Source organism: Helicoverpa zea, chromosome 28 (genome assembly GCF_022581195.2).
Source record: "Helicoverpa zea isolate HzStark_Cry1AcR chromosome 28, ilHelZeax1.1, whole genome shotgun sequence".
NCBI lineage: Eukaryota > Metazoa > Arthropoda > Insecta > Lepidoptera > Noctuidae > Helicoverpa > Helicoverpa zea.
In genome coordinates, this window is record NC_061479.1 from 5,845,860 (window position 1) to 5,871,296 (window position 25,437).

General features: G+C 37.1%; 1 non-coding gene across 1 annotated transcript; it reads left to right on the forward strand.

The window, feature by feature from the left end:
• The first annotated feature begins 24,822 nt into the window (after positions 1 to 24,822).
• Positions 24,823 to 24,895, forward strand: Trnak-cuu. The gene has a single exon. It is a non-coding gene; the product is annotated as a tRNA-Lys (tRNA).
• Positions 24,896 to 25,437: the final 542 nt, after the last annotated feature.

Here is a 25,437-nt window from a genome sequence, read left to right on the forward strand (position 1 = left end):
TCATTGGGCGACGCCTAGCGGCGCGAATTTTCGGAATGCCTTGCCGTCTCAGATATTCACTGAGCTACGTGAAGGTATGAAGATTAAAACCAGGCTTACAGGTTTCGGTAGTAGTACACATATAATAATATGTAGATATGTTTATTGAAATTGCTGCTTTGTAGTCCTTGCCAGAATAATTTGTGGTTGAGGTTAACAATTTTGGTTTTGGCATCTATTCAGTCAGAGATTGCCATATAAGTACATACAAGTAGTAGATAATATTTTGAAGCTACGATAAACTGTAGGTCCCTGTTGTCATTCTTCATCTTTGGCAGTCGTTACGGGTAGTCAGAAGCCAGTAGGTAAGTGTGACAACCAGTCTTACCCAGGAGTAACCCAGAGGAGTAGCCCGGGTAACTGGGTCAAGGAGATCAGATTGGTAGTAGTTCCAATAGCTATACCCCAAACTAAATGAGGAAAAGAAATGTTAGTAAGTAATTCAGATCAAAATTATCATACCAAATTGGTATTTGCAATAAATGACGTAAATATTATAATTTTCTATAAATTACAAATTGCTATAAATATTCTGTTACACTTGCATACAATTAATATATTACCAACTTCTTTGGTGTCAGCCCGGATACCTAGTTTGGGGTTTTTTTTTTAGTGGAAAGTAGATCTTTGAGAAGTGGGTGATTACATTAAATAGCATAATAAGGACCTCCTATTTACCTAAGGAAATCTGTCATCGAACATCATTGGCCAATAAGTCTGACACCAGTCTAGCCAAAGGGTATTGGGTTGCCCGGGTATCTGGGTTGAGGAGGTCAGACAGGGCAATCGCTCCTTTTAAAGCACTGGTACTCAGCTACATCCGTTTAGACTGGAAGCTGACCCCAACATAGTTGGGAAAAAGGCTCGGAAGACGATGATGATTTACCTAAGGAAGTCTTATAACAACAACAAAACAAACTTAAAACCATAAAGTTCCTAACAAAAAAAGTCGACAATGTCAACTGCAGCAAACAGTTCCATGTGTTGTACATATTGTCTACGGATGGTGACGTCACAGCACAGCAATGGCGGCCGTCCACAATATGTTTATTGATACGATTAAGCTTGTAGTTAGTTGTTATATCCGTTGTAGACGGTAGATTTATTTTATAATAGAACGAAGCATGAATCAAAGAAAAAACAACGTTTTTGATAATGATAAAATAATATCCTATGTGCTCCTATGTGTCACACAATAGTAAATTGAACAGTTATTTACCGAATTCTCCGATGTACAAACGCCAACAGGTCAACCTACTCAAATCTGTAAAATTTTACCAATCGAACATTATCCTTCCACTGTTGTGATAAGCTTGAAAAGCTATTGACAGATTGAGGTAAGTCGAGGATGATGACTACAGCAAAGTCTGTACATTCCCAGCATCATTCTTTCCAGCCATATCTACTTTTACACAATCCATCCATCGTTTCTTTGGTCGTCCTCTTCTACTATTATCCAACCACGTTCATGCTCATAACCTTCTTCAAAACATGATTCTCATTCCTTCGCTTTACACGCTCATACATGAGCATCTCATTAAAACCACTTTTTAAATAATTATCAACAAAAAATTACACACCAAAATCAATGAAGAAATAACAAGGAAATAAAACTGGGGTAAAAATTATGCCTAACCTTGCAACACCCATATACATCGTATAATCAAACACAAAAAATATCCGTTACTTACGAAAACTACAACTATTTGGACATAAATTAAAATTCTTGCATAAAATATACGAAAAAAAAATCACTATTAGCAATTTCAATTTTAATGTTAGATAATATTTTATTGAATAAAAACCAAACGAGCTTTACGGGTCAATTCTCACATGTGTTAGTGTATAATTTCGTAATACTAGATCTAGGAAAAAGCGTATAATTTCTATGTCAATCTATGTATACTAATATACATCTGCTTAGCCTTTTCCCAAGTACCAGAGACCTCCGGTCTGACCTCCTCAACCCAGTTACCCGGTAAGGTAACCCAATACCCCCAGGTAAGACTGGTTGTCAGACTTACTGGCTTCTGACTACCCGTAACGACTGCCAAGGATGTTCAATGACAGCCGGGACCTACTGTTTATCGTGCCCTCCGCACGTTGTTGGAAATAGGTTAGATGATGAAGTTACATTATCCCCGAGTTACACAAGCTATATCCTGTTATATAGGTCCTGTTGCTCGAAATAAATGTTTAAATAAATAATATAAATAAGTATATTTTATCCGGGTACTGAAATTTCGCGCAACAGCTCATCATAATCATCCTCCGAGCCTTTTCCCAACAATGTTGGGGTCGGCTTCCAGTCTAACCGGATTCAGCTGAGTAAAGTTATCGGCACGAATCTTGAGCTCTGACCTACAACTGCGCAAAAGTGATTTATTAGCAAAGAACCAATCCCGAGTGCCGGCTATGACGCGATGCACTGCGGGCCAATCACCGCTTTAGCCCGCCCCCGCGCCTCACTTTATTCAGGCGAAGGTCAGAGCTCAAGATTCGTGCCGATAACTATACCACTGCTTTACAAGAAGCATAAAGTAATTGACAAGAAGCGACTGCCTTTCGCGCAACAGCTAACTTATTGAATAATTTCACAACACTAAATCTAGGAAAAAATATAATTTGTGTGTCAATACATGATGATATCAAAACCAGACTACATTAGCATTTAAACATTACAAAACTGCATTTTGTTATATCATCATTTCAAGATGTCTGTAGTTATGGATTTCTATAAGCAAACTATCCGCTGATTTGGTATTAGATTGCATTTTATAAAGAGGGATTTCAATCATCCTCCGAGCCTTTTTCCCAATCATGTTGGGGTCGGCTTCCAGTCTAACCGGATTCAGCTGAGTACCAGTGCTTTACAAGAAGCGACTGCCTATCTGACCTCCTCAACCCAGTTCCCCAGGCCACCCGATACCCCTTGGTTAGACTGGTGTCAGACTTACTGGCTTCTGACTACCCGTAACGACTGCCAAGGATGTTCAATGACAGCCGGGACCTACAGTTTAACGTGCCATCCGAAACACAGTCATTGGTGTCTAAGAAATACTTAGAAAGTACATACAAACTTAGAAAAGTTGCATCGGTACTTGCCTGACCTGGGATCGAACCCGCGCCCTCATACTTGAGGTTGGTCCTTTACCCACTAGGTCACCACGACTTTTACGACGATAAAGAGGAATTTCAATACAGAAGAAATATTTTTTTGATCGTTTGTTTCGACCTGAAGGCTCCGAAACTACTGAACCGATTTGAAAAATTCTTCCACTGTTGAAAAGCTACACTCTTCCCGAGTAACATTTTACCCCGGTACGGTAGTTCCCACAGGACACGGGTGGAACTGGCAGGAAAACGGCTAACATTTTTAAAGGTAAGTGGTAAGTAATGTGATAAAATGCGATGTGTATATATAGTTATACATATAGTCAATTATCTAGTTTTAAGTTAAATTGCTGCCCTAATAACTAAGATAAGGATGCATATCCGTAACAGTATACATTTTGCAATAAATAAATAGTAAGGTTATAAATGCAGCAGAGAAACTGCAAAAACCACAAGTATTACATGAAAATGATTTTACAATACCAAGCGAGAGTTCAAACAATGTTAGTTAAGTTTAACTGGTCGGTAAACAGTTAAGTTTCTCCGCAATGACTTGTTAAAACTTACGTTAACTGGTAGTTGGTAACTTTCAGCGTTTTTTTAGAGTTAACTGTCGTTTGAGGTAACAAATGGGGATATTATCCTAGTAATATTATAAAATGCGAAAGTTTGTTTTGATATATGTTTGTTTTATATCTTCACTTTCACTCAAAAAATAATGAATAGTGTTTGAAACTTGGCAGTAGGTAGTATAGATTTTGTATCTGAATAACATATGTGCGGGAATTATATATTTCTCTCGGGCCGCGGCTCCATACAAGTTATATTCCTATAAGCCTGACGGTGCTGCAGGATTGTTCGCGCGAGTTACCGCGGCGCTGGTACATAAAGGGCTTAAGAAGGAACATAGTGGGATTTAGTCAGTAAGTCTGACACTCCCTCACGCTGCAACCACAGCGGGTCATTTGATGATTTCCCATCGTATTACTAGCATACATACAAACAAATTGTCCCATTTATTACATAGTAGATCGTTAATACGCATAAAACCACAAACCACGTGGCATTTCAATGTCAACTACTTAGATCTAAGCAATTTGTATAACAAGCACAAGTTTGTACCTAGATCATCTCTGAACGACTAACACAAATAAGGCCCTTGATACACTAGGCTACGAAGTCTTAAAGCAAAGTTCAAACTGGGCGTTCCCATCGGGATATGAGAAGGAGGGACTAGCGAGTGCACCAAGCAAATGCTTGTGCACTATAATATGTCCTGCGCAGCTGGCTGATCTCCTTGTATGAGAACAGCCACCGCCTCGCGCCATGGCCGACAATCGGCTTGGACAGTGTTTCCCAAAGTGGGCGATAACGCCCCCTTGTGGGCGCTGCAGGTCTCAAGGGGGGCGTTAAGAGACCCAGAAAGAAAATAGGGGCGTTGTGTAGAGGCCTGGGGGATGAAACAGTAGTTGCATGCGCAAACAAGGCATGACGTCGAGGCAGCACTGGAGGGGTGCCAGTCCGGCTGTCACCCCTCTCTTTGTCGTTTATTTATGTTTTTTCCCGGTTTACTTAAATTAATTCCTCAAAGTTATAAAAAAAAAAAAACAGTTTTTTCAACATTTCTGGTTTATTCTGCGCCCTTTGAGTCAGTCAAAAAATTTTGCGCTCGCTGCACTCGCGCCTTTCACTTAACAGTGACTATTTTCTAATTTCTTTAGGTATCATTGCGTCCCAAAAATCAAAAAAATTGCGCTCGCGGCTTCTTCTCTTTGCAGTGTTTTTTTTCCACACTTGTTGAGGTACTTTTGTGCCCCAAAACTAAACAATTTGCGCGGTTTTTTTTAACTTGTTTTGGTACTTTACTCTTCCAAAACTCAAAAATTTCGCGCTCGCTGCGCTCGCGGCTTTTTCACTTGTGACTGGTTTTTATAAAACATGTTTGGGTTCTATTATGTCCCAAAACTCAAAAATTATCGGCTCGCTTCGCTAGCGCTTCAAAGGTTTGCAGTGATCTGTCTCCGGTTTCTTTATGTTAAACCAGGCAAAAAGCACCATGAATGACCATATTGCACCATATTTTGTCGTTTTTTTGGGGGGTGCTCAATAGGTAGTCCGCCCCGGGTGCCACCCGATGCTACGCCGCCACTGTAAGAGTCAACTTGAGACCTAAGCGCCGCGGTATGTTACCTACCTGCGCTCAGGTTTCAAGTTGCGGGTTATAGTAAAAGTTTCGTTTAGAACTCTCCGTTAATAAACATATATAGGTCACAATAATTAATTAATTTAATTTGAAGTTATAGTGGTTTTTAAATAGGTGAAAAAATGGGGGGCGCTAAAAAAATATTTATTCTCAAAGTGGGCAGTAGACAAAATAAGTTTGGGAACCACTGGGCTTGGAAGTCATTATTAATTATACCCACGTAGTATCAAACTTCGTTTCACTTCGTACCAGTTCCTCATGTACTTCATCGAAGAACTCCGTAGTATAGAAGAGAAATATAAATTTGTATTGTGATAGCTGCGTTGCCCGGATTGAGGAGGTCAGATAGGCAGCCGCTCCTTGTAAAACACTGGTACTCAGCTGTATCCGGATAGACTGGAAGCCGACTAAAACATAGTTGGGAAATGGCTCAGGAAATGTTGAATGTGATAGTCCCGTAAATAATGGAATATCGAAGACTAGAGTAACCTAGTGTATGCAGGTTCTAAATGACGACTAGACTATTAACAGTTAATAGGGCGCGTGAATTGCATATTGAATACTTACATATTTTAACGACGGAGAAACATAATTATGATGTTGTGTTTATAAAGCGATTAGTTTCTATAACTTGTGACTGCGTCATCACCTGCAATTTACACATAGTTTATAGTTTTTGGTTATTTAATTCATTCATTACGTAATTGTTAACGTAGTTCATTCCCTTCGCACTGACATATAGAATTAAAGATTGAACCACTTTTTGCATGAAATGCGTAATCGTAGTAGAATCTATGAGACCGAAACACGACATGATGCTGGTTAATAACTTATGTCCCGTGGATTGATAACTTGAGAAAGTAGCCTATAACCTTAGATTTAGTAGCTCTTGACATTATCGCGTTACAACAAACAAACAAAATTGTATAATAGATATAAGCTGGATACCATATATTCTGGATATTTCTAAGTATATCTTAGACACCAATGGCTGATAAAAAGGTGAAGGAAAATATCTTGAGAAAACCTGGACTGTAAGGTCTGAAATCAGCAACCCGCATTGAGCAAGCGTGATGATCAATGCTCAATCCTTCTCGGTGTGAGAGGAGGCCGCAGCCCAGCAGTGGGACGATAAAAAGGGTGTAACAGTAAGCTGGATACCAAAGACCCAACAGAATTATACTTACAAACACTCAACCGCAGATCTATGGTCAACTCAAAAGAACGGGGTCAACGACCTTCACAAATGACGTCACACAACAAATTTCAACAATACGAGATCATTATTCAACATCTCTACATGTTAGACAGACGGACGGACACTTTCTTATTATGTTATGTAATGAAGTCAGACTGCACACCCATCGCTGCTTACCAAGCCTGACACTTTAACCTTTAATTATATGCTACATGCTATAAAACTGAAGTGTTTCAAGTATCAAAATAATTGCATATTTATGTTTTTTTTTGTGGTTGAAGATGATAGAAAAAAAAATAGAAAAAAATATCTAAAAGTTAATCATGATCATCATCTATATAAAATATTCCCAACTACATATGGTTGGCTTCCAGTCTAACTGGATGCAGCTGAGTACCAGTGCGCCACATGAAGCGACTGCCTATCTGAGCTCCTCAATCCAGTTACCTAAGCAACCCAGTACCCCTTGGTAAGACTGGTTGTCAGACTTTCTGTCTATTGACAACCCGTAACGACTGCCAAAGATGTTCAAATGACAGCCAGGGCCAATTTAATGTGCCTTCCGAAACATGAAGTGTAACACCACCAATACGGGAGGTGAAAGTTAAGTAAATGTACTAAAAGAACTTAGGAAATTCGCCAATTGTAAAGTACGATAACTATTTAGCTACAAAGCTTACCTTAATAAATTATCCAGCTACAATTTACTAAACAAAAAAACCATTTACACCACTAACCAATTAAGTTCAAACAAAGACTAATTACCAAACAAATCAATGAGCATAGACAATTAAAGCGCATAAAAACCTTCTCAATTAACCAGTGGCTGCGTGACGGATACATATCATTGCATGGCGCGTAAAAAAGTTAACTGTTTAGTCTATTGTTAGGCGGGAAACACATTGTCTTGTTTGACGTTAGAAAAAATATGGCGGACTTTTGTCAAAAGACGTTTAGTTAGTTGTTCCTTTTAAGAGACTAGGGACTTCCTTTTATAGCAAAAAAAAAAGGTTTATTAACCAACCAGATGCAAAGATTACAGTATTGACACTGACAGTTCGCATAAATTTTAAGTATGTAAATAAAAGGCATTGGTAGGATTTTATTTAGATGAAGTGCTTTCGGAAACATAAATTTTAAATGTGTATCGCTTAAATTGTCCAGATGATGTAAAACAGGACCACCTAACTTGCCAAACTGAAAAAGTTCTTTCCGTGTTAGATAAGCCCATTTATCGAAAGCTACTTTTAATCCTGATGCGCGGAGTACCACGGGACGGGTGAAATCGCTTGCCTAGTTGAGAGACTCAAATCACTTTTAACTTTGAAAGCTTCGGCAAAATTAATCGTTTTTTTATAGTACCAAACCTACCAAAGTGAAAATAAATTCGAGAGATAAAGAGGTAACACTATAAAGAAACATTATTCCTGGTCAATAGGGTTGTTTCCTAGTATTCATTTAGTTAAAATTAAATAAATGCAACGAAAGTTCACAAAACTAGAAACACGATAAGCTATATTATATTATTTATAACTGACCATATATTTTTAATTAATTTATGAAATTTTAATTTTGAGCCTGTGACGTCACGCCATTAAAAACGACGAGAAGAGACCGATGACGTCATCCTTTCTATATTTGACAATGACAAGTATTTGACAGTGAGATATATCGAAATAACCTCAGAATTAATGTTTTGTTTATTTGCTTCTGTGAAGTTCTGTGTGTTATAGTTCGGCCATTCAGAGAATGCGTTCCTGACACGTCGCGATTGAACTGACGACGTAACTTTGCAATGGCGTTGCAGTTACGATAAAAATATTTTTGCTGGTTGTTTACCGTTTTAACAATTGAGGAGCATTAAAACAACATTATTATATCAATAATCAATGAATGTAGTTACGTCGTCAGTTCAATCGCGACGTGTCAGGAACGCATTCTCTGAATGGCCGAACTATAATTGCATTTAAGTGATACAACTGCTAAAGAATTATGGAGAAAGGATTTATGAAAGCTGATAGTTCCAATCTGCCAAGAGTACACTCTTTTATGGTCGCTCAATTCTTTGCCAATAACCAAGATTTTTATTCAGCGGTACGTGGATGAACAGTTTATTTAGAGCACTAATGGTCGTATTTCCACAGTCTCGCACAACACAAACCTTGTAGACATTCATTTAATTTAAGTTTTTTGAAAAAGCATCAAATCTTTTCGAACGCGGACACAAACATAACCTCAATATAAATAAACACAAACTTTACGTTTCTTTGCACCGTTTCATTTGTCCGCGTACACAACTCAAAACATTTGAGGTATTTTATTTTAGTGCAAATGTATAAAAAAATCTATATGTATAAAATATTATAGTTTTTGTGGCTATTTTATAAAAATACATTATTAAAATTGAGAAATCCATTAGGTATGTTAGTTTTTTCTCGTTAGATGTGCTTTAAAATGTAAAGGAATGAACAGAGAACGTTGACGTCACAGTCACGTGATCTAGCGTTTTCTGAGCAATATTTTAAGACAAATAGAAAAACATGTAATACATAAAAAATAAAAAGATTTGAGACGAAAAATGAAAGAGAGGGTGATCTTAAAATTATTTAGAAGCTATCTAAATAGATTTCCGAAAATTGGAAACAACCCTATTCGGCGCGGATCACAATTCCTGGTCAATTCAGCGATTTGACAACTGGAAATTGTTTCAGTTATCATCATCATCTCCCGAGCCTTTTCCCAACTATGTTGGGGTCGGCTTCCAGTCTAACCGTATGCAGCTGAGTACCAGTGCTTTACAAGGAGCGCCTGCCTATCTGACCTCCTCAAAATGGTTCGGTTATCGTTATAGTTAAGATAGGCAGTCGCTTCTTGTAAAGCACTGGTACTCCGCTGAATCCGGTTAGACTGGAAGCCGACCCCAACATAGTTGGGAAAAGGCTCGGAGGATGATGATGCATGCAAACCACTGTAAGTGTACTGCTTATACAGTAATAAAGACTGGCCAACATTAAACCATCAGAGCATAACAAATTATAACAAAAACAATAACCGTAGTGTGCAGATTATTAACTATTATTATTGTTTAATAGAAAAAGTTAAAAGCCATATATTATTTTAATGCAAAAAGGTTGATTATCAGTTTCACGGTTATTTAATTTCTTGTAAAAGTTGCCACTTATGAGAATTCTCCCCAAAATGGGTGGTAATAAGGCGACCCCTATGCATAGTTTTATGCGTTTTTTTATACTAAATGACAATTTCGTTGTAATCTATTACATTAAGCAAGCATTTAAGAAAATATTTTACTTATATTTCAAAAAAATCTGCAAGTTTTAAATAACTCTATTGTAAATGACCAGAGTGTAGTATTCCAACAGTGATAGAATTTTTCAAATCGGTTCTGTAGTTTCGAACCCTTTGGGATACAAACAAGCACACAAAAAAATGGTCGACATCGACGAATTCGTGTCCAGTCCTCACTACACGCTATCACAAATATTGGTACCAACGTGTATGTACTGGCCTAGGTATTAACAAAAAATATAATACGAGCTGTCATATCAAAAACACTTTTATAGAACTTTACTACTAAAATATAAACCTTAATTTGAATCACATAAGAGTTAAAATACCACAAATGTTTAAAAACCGATCAAATTGGTTCGTTGTATTCATTCCAAATTCAACTTTACTGTCCCCAACAATAAAAGTCAACAGTTCACTTCAAATATGTACCTTACAGCCTTGACATAAGATCGGTACCCTATGACGTAATAGTCGGTGTTGCTATATGAGAAAAATGCGTTTCCCATGCATTATTACGACAATGCGCGGAAGTTGACTCGCGGCGTGCGTCGTGGTATGTTTTGTGTTTTTATTAGGCTAAGCAGAATTGGAAGTATCAAGTGCATGTGTTCATAAGCGATTGTATTCATTATCTTTTTGCAATCAATACCACATTTGTTAAAAACTACTTATTTACATTAGCGCATCTTGAAAATTACTGGATAGAGGGAGGAGGTCAGATAGGGTCAGTTTTGGATGGTAACGTACCATCTGTAGGTCAGTAAAAAAATGATTTAATTCAGGTCCATAACCCATATCAAAAGTTTTCAATTTTTTTTTAAAGTATGATACTGCTTACACCACAAATGTCAGAATTATATTTAACATCCTTGGCAGACGTTACGGGTAGGCAGAATCCAGTAAGTCTGACACCAGTCTTACCAAGGGGTATTGGGTTGCCCGGGTAACTGGGCTCAACCCAGTCTGACCCAGAGGTCAGATAGGCCGTCGCACCTTGTGGCACACTGGTACTCAGCTGCATCCAGTTAAACTGGAAGCCGACCCCAACGTAGTAGACGATTTACCTTGAAAATAGTTGGTTCTTACTTACATACAGTGTCTTTCATTTTAATTGGCACTAGAAATCTAAATCTAGACCAAAACTAACAGAGACCTAGATTGACAGCAGTCTGACCTAAATCCGACTGACCTCTAAATTAGATTTGAATACCAGACGGGCAAATTAAGACAGACACAAAAGACCAAGGGCTTGGCTTACATTTGGACAGTGTTTATGATAGCTTAGAGTTTTCTAGACTTTTATGTAATGTAGATAGAGAGACATAATAGTAGACTACAATAAAATTAAGCTAAATATAACATAGCAACCACGGAAGAAATATGAGGAATTCCTTCCCTTCCATAATGACCAACGGTTTTGTTTTAAAGCGATATATCAATGGTGTACTTCCAACAATTCAGTTAACAATACCTATTCTCCAAGACATATTTAATAAAACCAGTATAATCTAGACAAAACCTTTATTTTATCCAGCCTATACTGTCCCACCGCTGGGCAAAGGCCTCCCCCATAGTCTTCCATCTATCTTTATCGTACATTTTTTGTGGCTAGCGAAACCTAGCACATTGTAACACTCACTTTTTTTTTTAATTAAAGGAGTGTCTATGGAGTTTCTTTCCGGTTCTCCATGAAACCCACTCTTCGGAACAGTGCAACTAGTTTGATATTTCGAAAGAGCTATTATAGGCCTAATTGAAATAAAAAACTTTACATTGACTTTGAAAACCATCATATACCCTACAGAACTCAAACCAACACAAGTAACATACACCACTTCACCATCCAACACCATGAGAATCCACTTCGTATGCACCACACGCTATAATACACGGAAGTTTATACACGTCACGGTGCTGCGCATGCGTGTTGATGATACCTGTCACGATTGGACGCAGGAATATAGTTTGATAATTGTGGACTATAGCTAGTAGCTGTTCCTGAGTACTTTAGACCAACAAACAAACCCTGGTGTTGGAAGGCTGGTAAAAATCTAACGACCTCTTCTTCTTCCTTCGTGTCGATGACATGTCTTACAGTGAGACTACAGTTTGTCAGCCCAATATGCCGCCACAGCGAGAGCACGGTCGGACTCGCTCACTAGGTCCTCCCGTGAGCTAGTTTCAGGGCCCAGTGCACATGTGATGAGATGGGACATAGTCTGCATAGCAGCCCCGCACCCGCACCCAAGGTCCACCCAACGACCGCTGATAAAAAAAAATTACACAAACCGTTTCTCGCGGTTTTATCCGCTTCTTGGAGAAATGATTTCGTTGTCGTCAACAATAAGTTCGTACTACGGAATATAATATTAATGTTATAGCCTATTTCAATTAGGGATAGGAAAATATTAAGCAAAATATGTAGCGTTAAAAACGCTAATAATGTCACGGATTTCCGCAAAATGATTCCATAATTTATCATAATAGTTATACAGACAAGAATACTAATTAGTCTCCCTAGTTTGATGTGAAAACATAACGTACAGTTATTTTATTTTACTTGGATAAATATTGTCTTTATAAAGTAACTAACGTTATAATAAAAACTACACTTCCATTGAAAAATACCGTAAACAAGCTAGATAGTTTCGTAAAGTCAATTAATAAATCAATATTGACTACTATGATTTGATGATGGAACCGGTTAAACTTTCGCCTAGCCTTCGAAATACCGAAGTTTGCAAAAACTCATAACGATGTCAAAAGGTCAATGACTTAAGTACTCTTCAAAGATGGCCGAAAACCGCTAAACGATTAATAATACCTTTTGACTATAAAATAAACTTCATTCAAATCATCATCTGCCTAGTCTCTTCCCAACTGTATTGGGGTCGGCTTCCAGTCTAACTGGATGCAGCTGAGTACCAGTGTGCCACAAGGATCGACTGCCTGCCTGAGCTCCTGAACTCAGTTAACCGGGCAACCCAATATTCTTAGGTAAGACTGGTTGTCAGACTTAATGGCTTCTGCTGACTACCCGTAAGTCATTACGTCGTTAAAGACGTTCAAATGACAAATAAACTTAATTTAAATATTCGTTAAAATTCCTTATATCCGCCCAAAGATACGGAGGATAAGATAACACGTTTTTATAGCCCACGTGGGGTAATTTAGCTTCTATATCTGGCAACACCGCCGCCCTAAGGATGCGTTCGGAATAAATTAAAGTAATTGATCGCGTTCGTGTCATTTGATGGCTTATTATATTATTTATATGAGGGGCTATGATATAAGGTTATTTTTGGTTTTATAATAAGATTCCTCGTGCTTTGTGGTCGGCGCAGTATGTCTTCTTCAATACTTCACTGTCTGACGTCATAGCTTCCTGACCAATGACAAACAATAATAGCGTCCAAACGCATTGTCTTTTCTAAGTAGATCAGTCAACTGCGCAGGACATATTATAGTGCAGGCGCATTTGCTTGGACACAGGTGCACTCACTATTCCTTCACTCTCATAGCGCGATCGGACGACAATCCGACACCACCGGAGAGATTAGACTCAGGACCGACATTAACGTGTTCTCCGATACACCAACTTTCAGACTCTGGGCTGCTTATGCCACATAATATAACACCAACGCAATACAGTATATATAAAATTATTATAACCAGTATCATCGTAATAATCAGCCTAAATCTAAAAAGATACTGATCGCGTTACAAATTAAAGTTGGCCTTAACATAACAATAGTTTACTATTACTTAACAGACGTTCTAAACTGGATTACTGAGTAGATTAACTTGATAATACGAAGCACAAAAAAAACAGTAACTTACATCATGATTGTGTAAACGTTATATACACTGAAACTGAATCAGTTTTGTTTACATAAGTAAATGTACGAAGTGTGTGAAGACTTTACTATGGGTCCCAAAGGAGTGGAGTGAGACTCACGGGTCCAACCAATAGGTAAATCTATGATTGAGTAGGATAACGTATTATATAATTTCAATCTGCCATACAGTAGTAGAGTATAATAAAGAGACAGACATAGTTACAAAATATAACAATACAGGAATCCCAATTACCTTTTGCTGGACATAGGTATAACTTTAACATTTAGGCTACTTTTTATCCATCTGCAGAAAGTAATTAATCAGCAAGCTGAAGTGGCAGAGGGCTGGCCATATTAGCCGAAGAACCGATAACCGTTGGGGTAAACGAGTTCCAGAGTGGAGACCACGCCTCGGCAAACGTAGTGTAGGACGACCTCAGGCACGGTGGAGTGATGACTCGCGCAAGACGGCTGGCAGGAGCTGGATGCGAGAAGCCGAAAATCGATCTCAGTGGCATGCACTTGCAGAGGCCTATATCCAGCAGTGGACTGCGATAGGCTGATGATGAAAGTAGTTCCCTCGGTACGAGTGTGTAATCACGGGCAAGAGCTAGGAATCCATATGTAATCTACATTGTCCTTAGGAAGGAGCACGATTAAAAGTTGAACCATCAAGATAACCAAAGAAATAAATTAAACAGAGAAGTGCAAATGTAATTCTAGCTTCTCAATCGAACCAGATGCAAAAAAGCAGTATTCTACCCGTCATTGTGCAACAGTTATTTACACAGCAACTTACTGTTTTCTCTTTGCATAATTCTTATCTACGTAACAGCTGTGAACAGTGAACTATACTTGTCATATCAACTACCAGTTTTGACAGTAATCGTTTAGAGTTGCCAGGTTAAAAAAATTAAAGTAATTGTGGGGTAAATTTTTTAATGGGACTTTTTAAAATTATGATTTGGCTTAGGTGTACTCTTAAGAGGTAACTAGGTTGAGGAGGTCAGATAGGCAATCGCTGCTTGTAAAATATTGGTATTCAGCTGCATCTGCATCCGGTTAGACTGAAAGCCGACCGCAACATCAACACATAATCCAAAAATTTGTATATGTAGTGTCAACGCTTGACATTCAAGATTAACTTCTTGGCATTTGGGTCAAAAGATTAGTCATTTAATGCAACTAGGATTTTATAATAGAAAAGTAATATTGCTTCACCAAGTTATAAATGCATTAATTAATTCAAGATTGTTAACATTTATAAAGCACGTAATATTGCTCAACTTGAGGAAACTTAGTTTTTTATAGTTCTTCTTTCAATATCGGTTGAACTAGATACATGTAACATAGCTATGAAATAAGTTAAAATGTCTTCCATACCACGAAGGCTGTTTTTGAGAGAGACCAGCCAGCTGCACAGGACACATTATAGTGCACGAACACACGCACCCACAGAAGTACTATTCCTGATGTCTGAAGACCGGAGAGACATCAACATCATCATCCTCCTGGCCTTATCACACCAAAAATATAAGCCAACACTCAGATCAAAGAAATAGAGCCAACTTATTGTACTCTTCTATCATCCTGGAGTAACATAGGCTATATTTTTATCTATATAAAGGAAGTATTTCCATAGTATTGTGGCTGAAACAATAACAAACAACTATCTGATACAGACATAGAGAAACGTGTAATTTTCTAGTAGTTTTAAATATGTTAGCGAAACTAGGAGAAAAAACCAGTTAGTTATCACAAAAATGAAAACTGATGTTAAAACGAACACATCTCCGCTAAACCGGTTAGATATTTCCATATGTTTACAAACACAAGTCTAGTAAAAATGAATGAAAGATAGAAACGTCAACAAATAGCTCGAAAGCCATTGTTTTAATGTATGACTGACTATACAAACATTATTCCGTAATTCCAATCGTTTGCTTGTGGTCTTGTTTCTTTTGAGAAAACCTGGACTTCAAAAACCTGTCAAAGTATTTTTTTTTATTTCAAATAGGCCTGTGAAAGCTCTTTCGAAACGTCAAACTAATTGCACGGTTAGAAAGAGATGGTCTCATAGAGAAGAACCGACTAGAAATTCCATAACCAATTTTTTGTCTGAAATCGCCACTCCAAAGTCAAAGGTTTTTATCTCATGCAGACATATTACAGGCTCTTACAAAACAGAGATAGGTGCACGGTTACAAGGAGTGGGTCTTTTGGGAAAAGAACGGGTAAGAAACTCCATAGACTCTATTATTGCCGAAACAGAAGTTTTTAACAATATTTGACTTACACTACATCCGCGTCTGTCTAGATCATCCGATTCCTTCTCTATATGAGAAGATTAATAAGATAAGATGGTCAATTGATCGAACCTGTTCACAATTTTCCACTTCCATTTTTCTCTGTGAGCCATCATACTAACATCCACTCCTTTCATATTCATGTCATCTATTACAAAATCCATTTTGATTTAAAGCACAGTTTTTCTGAGTGTAAGTATGTTGCAGTTACTTGAGGAGAGAAAACTTCAGAAATTCGCTATAGTAAATTAGAAGCTACTTATAAATTATAACAGTTACCTTGCAAATAAACTCAGGGCCAGATTATAATATCTGGTAGTCTGCAGTAAATCTACCGAACAGTCTATTTTCGTTATTCACGCAAAAATATATTTAGCTCTCAATAACTGTGGAATAAAATTGTATCGCGGGATATTTCAATGTCATGTCGTTTTATATTTAAAACTATCTTCCGTCTGCCGGTTTCACCCGCTTTCTCAAGGGAACTACTACCACCGGGATTAAAATTAGCCTATACATATGTTATTTTGATATATAATCCAAGTTTCACTAACATCTGTTCAGCAAGTAACAAACATAATACATTCAGAATCTTTCAGCTTTATAATATTAGTGTAGATAAATCATCAAAACGTGTAAAACATATTTTTTCCGAATATATTTTAGTTGGAACGACTCTTCATTCATCATCTGCCTGGCCTTTTCCCAACTCCGTTGGGGTCGGCTTCCAATCTTACAACAGTTCATTCAATGTGATAAATAAAGTAAAATATATTTAATATACAAAAGTAACTAAAGAAAAGTCCATAAAAAAAATATACATAAAAGCAAAAAGCAGGGTCCAAAATAAGCTCCCGGCACAGGCAACCCTGGACGACAATAGTGCTGCGCTAGCTACGCATAGCAAAACCGGTATTTTTATAAACCGGTATATAAATGTTAGATTTCTCTCGGCCGCTTAATATTCAGTGTAACATCGGATATATGTGCCAATAGCTTGCACTTGGAACTTGGTACATTTCTAAAACTGTTCTGGCTGACAATGTCGGTTTTCACTGTAAGGTGTTTTCTTGCGGTTTCACCCGCGTCACAAGGGAACTTCTGCTCGTACATGGGTAAAATATAGCCTCTGTTACTCGGGAAGAGTGTAGCTTTCTGACAGTGAAATATTTTTTCAAATCGGTTCGTAGTTTCGGGGCCTTTTTTTACAGGCAAACAAAGAAATGTTTCCACTTTACGATATTATATACCTCGCATAGATACCTCGTTGGTCGGGTAATCACATAGCTCGACTACTATGCAAAGGATCTCGGGTTTGAGTCGAGCCGAAATCATTTAAAACCCTTTCACAGGATAGTACGTCCTGTTTCTGATCTCTCTCCGGTGGTGTAAGATTGTCGTCCCATCGCGCTATGAGAGTAAAGGAATAGAGAGTGCACTTTTGTCTGCTCAAATGCTTGTGCACTATCATATGTCCTACACAGCTGGCTCTTATCTCTCCTCTCCTTATATGAGAATAGCCGCCGAGGCCGAAATCACTCTTGACGCCACCTCTTGGTAGAACCTTTAATGATTTACCCAAAGTATCGACAAATAAACAGCAAAAGAACGTCACCAAGTAAAGTTGCCATAAAATACTAACTGAAAATGTCAAGGGACACCATGAATGACCTATCACGAAGCCATGGGGCGTGAAGCTTAAAGGTTGACTGTGTCATTGCTAAGACCAAGGGATTTTAAGGTTCCGTAAATAAACACGCTTGGTTTGGTTCGTGGTAAGTTAAAAGGAAGAGGAAATGTGTGTATATTCTATGCAATATAAGTAGATAGCCATATAGAAATTACATAATATCACGTTCAATACCAATTCTTTCAGTACCAATAGATGTATGGTATATTTTTTGAAATAACAAGTTGGAGAATCTGAAATTGGAATATCAAATGCAACAGTACGTATAATTTCAGATGGGAGCTCAATGTTTACAATGTTGCCAAATCCATAGAAAAAAATAAATACCGTACGGGTCGAGTTAAATTAAAGTGAGATAAAATCTCTTAAAACACTTATGATAGGCGAAGTACACAATCTAGGATAGAAACAACTATTTACAGATAAATGTTATGGCTGGAATCCCCCAGTTATCGGGGAGATCAATCTTCCTATCATTCAAATTTTCCATTTCATGACCAATGCTTATCACATCAGATTTTCTTAAAACAAATCCTTCAGAGATCAAATATAAATATCCTGTCATTCATTACAGCATTAAAAAAACATAAAACCAACAGAACATCCACTTAAACCAGTCATCGGCGATTAACCTCAATGACTAAAACTTAACAATCGCTTGGGAATACAAATAAATGATATTTTTTTCTCGCACGTGACTCAGAAAGTCACAACATACGAGAATACCTTGTGTTTGTCAATAATCTATTTTTGGAAGTCACTGGGGATCGAATTCGGGATAATTTTAAAGCATCATCATCATTGGGAATACTTACATTATAGGTTTTTAGTTTACACAACATTGTATTTAAAAGCGACATTAATTTACCCCATATAGGGAACTTGCCGTTTTCCCGCGGTTCCACCCACGTCCTGTGGGAAATACTTCCCATGCCGGGATGAAATATAGCCTGTTACTCGGGAATATTGCCAACAGTGAAAGAATTTTTCAAATCGGTTCAGAGGTATCGGAGCCTTCAGGGTACAAACAAAACAAAAAAAAAATCCTTTTTTAAATTAGTATTATCATCAATGACATTTTACATCTTTAAAAGATGATTTAAGCTGCATCCGCGTCACGTTGCTTGGTTTGGGAAGCACTAATGTACGAGTATAGATCTATCATTAAAGTTTAAAACTTGTTCTTAAAAGGGTCATTAATTTACCCCATATAGGGGAAAAACAGCTTTGCAAAACACGGCAACACAAACCTACAATAGTGTTGTAATAACTGCCACAAAAATATCGATTACAAATTCATTATTTCGGATGAGTAATCCGATGAAAAATTGTCACTTGCTCGGGTCGAGGCGATCACGTACGCCGAATTGGTTCATGTCATTGTAAGTAAATAATAATGAGGAAAGCGGAAAACATATTGAGTAAATTATTACCTATATTAATTACACCAAAAATTTTATTGTGTTAAAGGGAAGTCGTTTCGGGGCTGCGGAAACGTTTGAAAGGGCCTGAACACAGAGGGGTCCAGAAAGGATATAGCTGTGTTTTATGGATGGGCCAATAGTATCTGAGAAAATAGACCAACCTATAAAATCTAGACATTTTTAAAACCAGTTTTACTCACATTAATGTACGTAGGAATACATATGAACCATACAACAATTTACCAAAGGAGTCATTTTTTTTATTCAAGAGAATAACTTCGAGAATTCACCTAGCTTGCATAGCTACATAATGACTTGCATTAAAAAATCTATTGTACACATAAAAATTTCACCGCATCATACACCACTCGCTCAAGTGCAAAAGGCAGTTACCGCCATTATATTCATTCACCTCGACCTTCCGACCTAAGACGGTATTGTTAGTTGGTTGAAAATGTTTCATTTACCGTACACTTACCTACATAATGTATGGAAGTATTGTTCGCGGTTTTTGGTCGAGTAAAATGTCTCTATCATCATCATCATCATCACAACTTTTACGTTGGATTTCTATAACATATCGATCCAGTGTTCTGCGATTAGAGATTGAATTTTAACATAAGTCTATTGTTAGAGACAGGCTTTGCCTAGTGTGTCATTTCGGGTTGACGCATACCGCATTTTACTGCACCATCACCCTATTTTAAATGTATCTTTACTGACATGTGTCAAAACGGCCGGGCCTCAGCTTGACTCATATTTTGGACAAGATGGAATGACAATCAGGAATTTCAGGATCCTTATTATTTGGCCGTGGGATCGTTCCTTACCTCGGCAAGAGAACAAAGAGCAACATAAGAATCATTGGTTAAGGCGAGGAATTGGTCAACAATAATTCTTTAACCGGCACGCGCATCTAAGGCGAAAAAAGGGGTCGGAGCGTCTGAGCGGGGCGAGGATAACAATACGCGCGCTAGCTTATAACTAAAAGTCGTAAACGACAAAATGGTTTTGTAATTTTATTATTTAGAAATGATAATTTGATAAAAATTCCTTCTACAATTTTAAAGAGTATGTACATACTCAACTACTAAAAAAGTTAAGAGGCTTAAATCGGTCCCGTATGCCCATAATATGTGAATCTCTTTTTAAAAAGAGGTATGTTTGATATATTTTTCTCTGTTATGAAAGTTACCTAATCATGTTTCTACGTCTAACAAAATAAGGTTTATATCATGAACTTTCAGGTAACCAAGTTGTATTTTGATCCGTTTTGTATATACTGAGAAAAATTGAAATCCTTGGCGCCAAAAATTCCAATTCGTCCTCTTAAAGTGAAGGAAAGCCTGGCACTCCCTACGTGTCCACCCATTGATGGAATTCCATTAAAAAATATAACTTTGCCAAACCTACATAATCGCTAAGTGCTGTTATGTTTAATCAAAAAATAAGTGGTCGTTGCTAGCAGCAAAAATTACTATGTATACCAAAAACAATTTTAGCGGATATAGGTAGGTAGGAAAACCCATTTCCCCCTCCCATACGCTGTAATTACTGATTCCCTTTAGTATAGACCCTTTTATGCTTTCACTCCATTTTATATCAATTAACGTTATCAAATACGGGCGAGTGTTTTTGCTAATTCTCAAAGGCACGAGAAGTAAATACTTTTTGCTATTTTTACGTAAATAATTTTTAAACAAATATAGCTTTTAGCTTGGTCCGAAAATATCGATATATTCATATATTCATGTATAAGTCACAAATGCTAAATAAATATGTCTCAATCGCAATAATGACAAATTGGGAATAACTCCTTAAAACTTACAAAAACGTATCTGCGTCGTGGAATAATATTCAAATTCCACTCGCATCTCTGAACTGCTTCCTGCATCAAGATAAAAGTGCCTATGTCCTTCCTCAGATTCTAGCTTATTCTAGAGGCGTCAGAATCAGGAGGAATTTTCGTAAGGATGACAGGTAATAACATATCCTACCCAGCCAAAAAAACGATCAACTAAGGCCAAAGAAAAAATTAACCATACAAATAACAACCAAGCAATCATCACCTAAGATCCTAAAGAGGATATCACCACTGACACTAAGAACTTTGATAAAAAAACCTCTAATATAAACACAGTTTTCAATACCGCTATAGGCCGGTTTCTTGACCTTGACAATGACCGGCTATTTAACTTCATGACTCATAGTTTTTTTGTTAGAATTGTATATGTACTTGTGGCAGTTAACAGTATGATAGCCAGTTGTGAGAATATCCCGTTTTTTAAGACCTCTATTAAGGAACCACATAATGATTTGGTTGAATTAGAATTGGCTTTCAGCCTACCATGGTAATTGGTTACCTGCTATGCTAATAAATAATGTTAGAAACAGGTGTACTTAGTTGATAATTGTATTTGGGCTTTCAAAGAGATTATGACTCTTGAGTTTGTTTCTATGGTCCTTCTTCTCAAGGAAGTCAATAAGAAAACCCGACATGTCTAATTAATATGGGAGTTTCAAAGAAAGCTAAAATATTGTTTATATTAACGAAGTATTTTAGCACTTATCTAGTTTGAAACAAGCCTGATTTCTCTTCTCAATATAAAGTTGTGATAGGGACCAAAAAGGGCGGAATAACTTGGCCTACTGTCTTCTTTTCTTTTCTACCACAATTAGAGCAAGATAGATGCATCAAATCGACAATTGCAAATAGATCGTGCAATCTACATGTATACTGGACAATGGCCTTTTGGACTCTAGGGTAGAGTAAGAGACCAATAAAACGCTCAAATTTTGAATACAGAACCACCAGCCTGACAAGAATTGCAGTTAAGCCATCATTGACAGTTAACAGTAAAACTAGCGTCAGTTATTCGGCGTTTTTGACACACAGACAATAGTGCCAAAAAGGCTGTACTATTATGCGGTGTAAATGATACTTCATAGACACTCTTTTGAAATGGTCAAAAGTACAGCGTCATTGACGAATGTACACTTGTATTATGTAGATGATTATACTGGTTATGAAAACGGAACTTGAAACGTAAAATGGGTTGGTATCTATCTTTACAAGCCCACAATAACAACTACTAGCTCTCATTAGCTTGTGTCATGGGAGCTAACACAACTGATAATCTACATACAATATAATATTATATCAGACCAAAGCAAACAAGCATGCTCATCACAAAAATGTTGATTGTACCGGGAATGGAACCTGGGATTTTGGTTAGCAAGGGACTCATACATAGAGAGATTTCGTCGGGGCTGCGGAATTGTTCGCGTGAGTTACCGAGGCCCTGGTACACTGTGGGCTTCAGAAGGAACGTGGTGGGCTTTAGTCAGTAAGAGTCTGACACTCCCTCACGCTGCACCCACAGCGGGAGGAACCGTCCGATGACAGCCCAGCTCAAAAGAGAGAAATACTCATAGATATACTTCTGCTTTATCTTTTTAAGAAAAACAACAGTGATATGAAGTGTGTATCAAAACGTGGGTGTGAACATATTAATCTAAATATCTTACAAGTCATAAAAGCACTCATGCCAGTGACATTCAAAGTTATTTGTTCAAATCATGAAGATAATGACAATAAGGTCAAAGTAATACGACGCCTGCGCACGACAAACGTCTAATACCTACTTGTGTAGTCTTTAGTATAACGTCAGTTGTAGAGTTGCTATCGACGTTCAAAATTAACGCTTGGATATAAAAAAGGTTGAGTCGATTGTAGGAAAAATGCAATGGTTAGAAAATAGCTTAATGAAATAAAAAAAGTCTCGTTTTGTAGTATTTCTAACACTCTTTATCCATTTTATTTGTCTTGTGAATTTACTTTGACTAATAACTTCGCCCCTTTGAAATCAAGCAGTTAGATGGCCACAACTGTATATTTAGTTATTTGACCACAGCTAAATATTTTTTGAACCTGTCATATTAAAGTACACAGCGAAGAGCGTTTCTTTATTTTGATTTATCTATGATTATAATTATTAACGGCATAAATTAATTCCCTACTTTTAGAAATAACTCACGAAAGCAATGCCGCTACTATAAATTAACCGTAAAAAACACCGAATAGGAAATAATCGATTAATAAAAATCGATACGAGCACGTCCCTACGGTAAAACCGACACGAACGGAAACGCCAATGAACTTGGCGGGAAGCGATCGTGGGCAATTTAAATTAAAAAAAAAACCGGCCAAGTGCGAGTCGGACTCGCGCACGAAGGGTTCCGTACCATCCAAAGTAATATTCTATATATATTTATGGATATCGAGCAAAAATGAGCAAAAAATCACGTTTGTTGTATGGGAGCCCCCAACTATTTATTTTTTTCTAGTTTTCAGTATTTGTTGTTATAGCGGCAACAGAAATACATCATCTGTGAAAATTTCAACTCTCTAGCTGAAGTCGAAATTGCGATTCGAGTTGAAATCGTGATTCACGATTCATGAGATACAGCCTGGTGACAGACGGACGGACGGACGGACGGACGGACAGAGGAGCGAAAACAATAGGGTCCCGTTTTACCCTTTGGGTACGGAACCCTAAAAAGAGAACTCTTAATGCCGAGGTCAAACCTCCTTGACATTATTTCGGGGGAAATTATTTATTTGGGCTGGCAAGGACAAGGGTAAGTGAATGATAAGAAAGGAAGGTTTTGTGGATGTGTTTTTCAATTAATTTAAATACCAATTTAATCGACTGAATAAAATAGAAAAGGTGTAATAATTATGGATTTTTCATTTCTGATTGTTTTGTAAACAGATGTTAAAGTATATAAAAAATATTCACCAGATCAAAATTGGTTAAGCCAAACGCATGATAATTCGCGCATAAACATACATACACACACAGGTCAAACTGAGAGCATTTTTTTTAAGTATAAACATTATAGTATTTATTCAGCTTACACTAAGACGGGACTATTCTATTTACTTACGAATAATATATAACAGCTTTACAGCTTTGAATTCCGGTCAGTACCTGAAAATAAATAACATTATTAATACAAACACCATACAAATAATGAGAAAAATACATACTATTTTCAATAACCCTTCGAAAATCTTGCATAAATAAACAAACTTGTTTGATATACATTTTAAATGGGTCTCTAGCCAAAAATCTTATTTTTTTCTGGTCCCAGCATTATTTGTATCGAAGGGAAAATACACAAATTGTATCAAAAATAGTATTTCGAATATGTTAAGTAAAAATTTAATCTAAGTTAATTTCACCTTTCATTCATGTAACCATAGTAAATATGTAAATATTAAAATTAACATAACTGCCTACTTTTACACGATTATTTTCTGATGGCAACCTTGTTAAATAATTAAAAATGAGTAAGCCCTTGAAAAGTCGAAATGCTTCCCATATTAAATAATGATGATAAGTTACTGTTTTCTTAACATCAAGGCCCGGTTTACTGGTTACCGATAAGGTGTCAGTTAGTTCCCTGATAGTTAATGCTATCTGTCAGATAAATGCTGCTTATAATTCCTGCCAGATATTGCTATCTTAGACCTGTGAAACCAAAAGTTATACTTCATCTGTCAGATAAGTTACTGATAGACTATCAGAGACTATCAGTAACGGGTAAACCTAGCCACAACATTAAAAAATTGTTTAAAAATAAATTGTAACCACGGTGTAGATACCAATCCACAATTTCGCATCGGCTCTCACTGCCCGGCTAGCTCAGTCGGTAGAGCATGAGACTCTTAATCTCAGGGTCGTGGGTTCGAGCCCCACGTTGGGCGAAATCACTTTTTGTCATTTTTATTTGGTAAAAAACATTTTCATCTCCTTACAATTTTTATAAAGTCAAAAATATTAAAATTTTGGGTTATTCTAGTAAAAAACAACTAAAGTCATCAAAAAAATTCGTCCCCATCGCTGTCGACTGGGAGCGTGCCCAAGAGGCTGACAGCATTACCTCGTTGGATAGCCATGCTGATCCCAGTAAATCTATTGAATGAAAATAACTGATGCTCACTGTCCCATGTTATTTAGGGTCAAGTAAGTAATAAGATACAACTACTTAATACTTGACTGAATAACAGTGTGAAGATTTCTATGGTTGAGTGAACTGGATTATTTTTATAGCAAAAAAAAATATATTACGAGCGAAAATCAATCCAATTCATATGCAATTACAGTTGATTTTCAATGAAAAATCGAGAAAATTATAATAATTCAATTGAATCTTTGCCTGTTATAGTAATAATGTTACTTATGTTACAGTAATAAAGTTGTTATTTGTTTGTGCAGTTCGCAAAGGGAAATAAAAGACAAGCAAAAT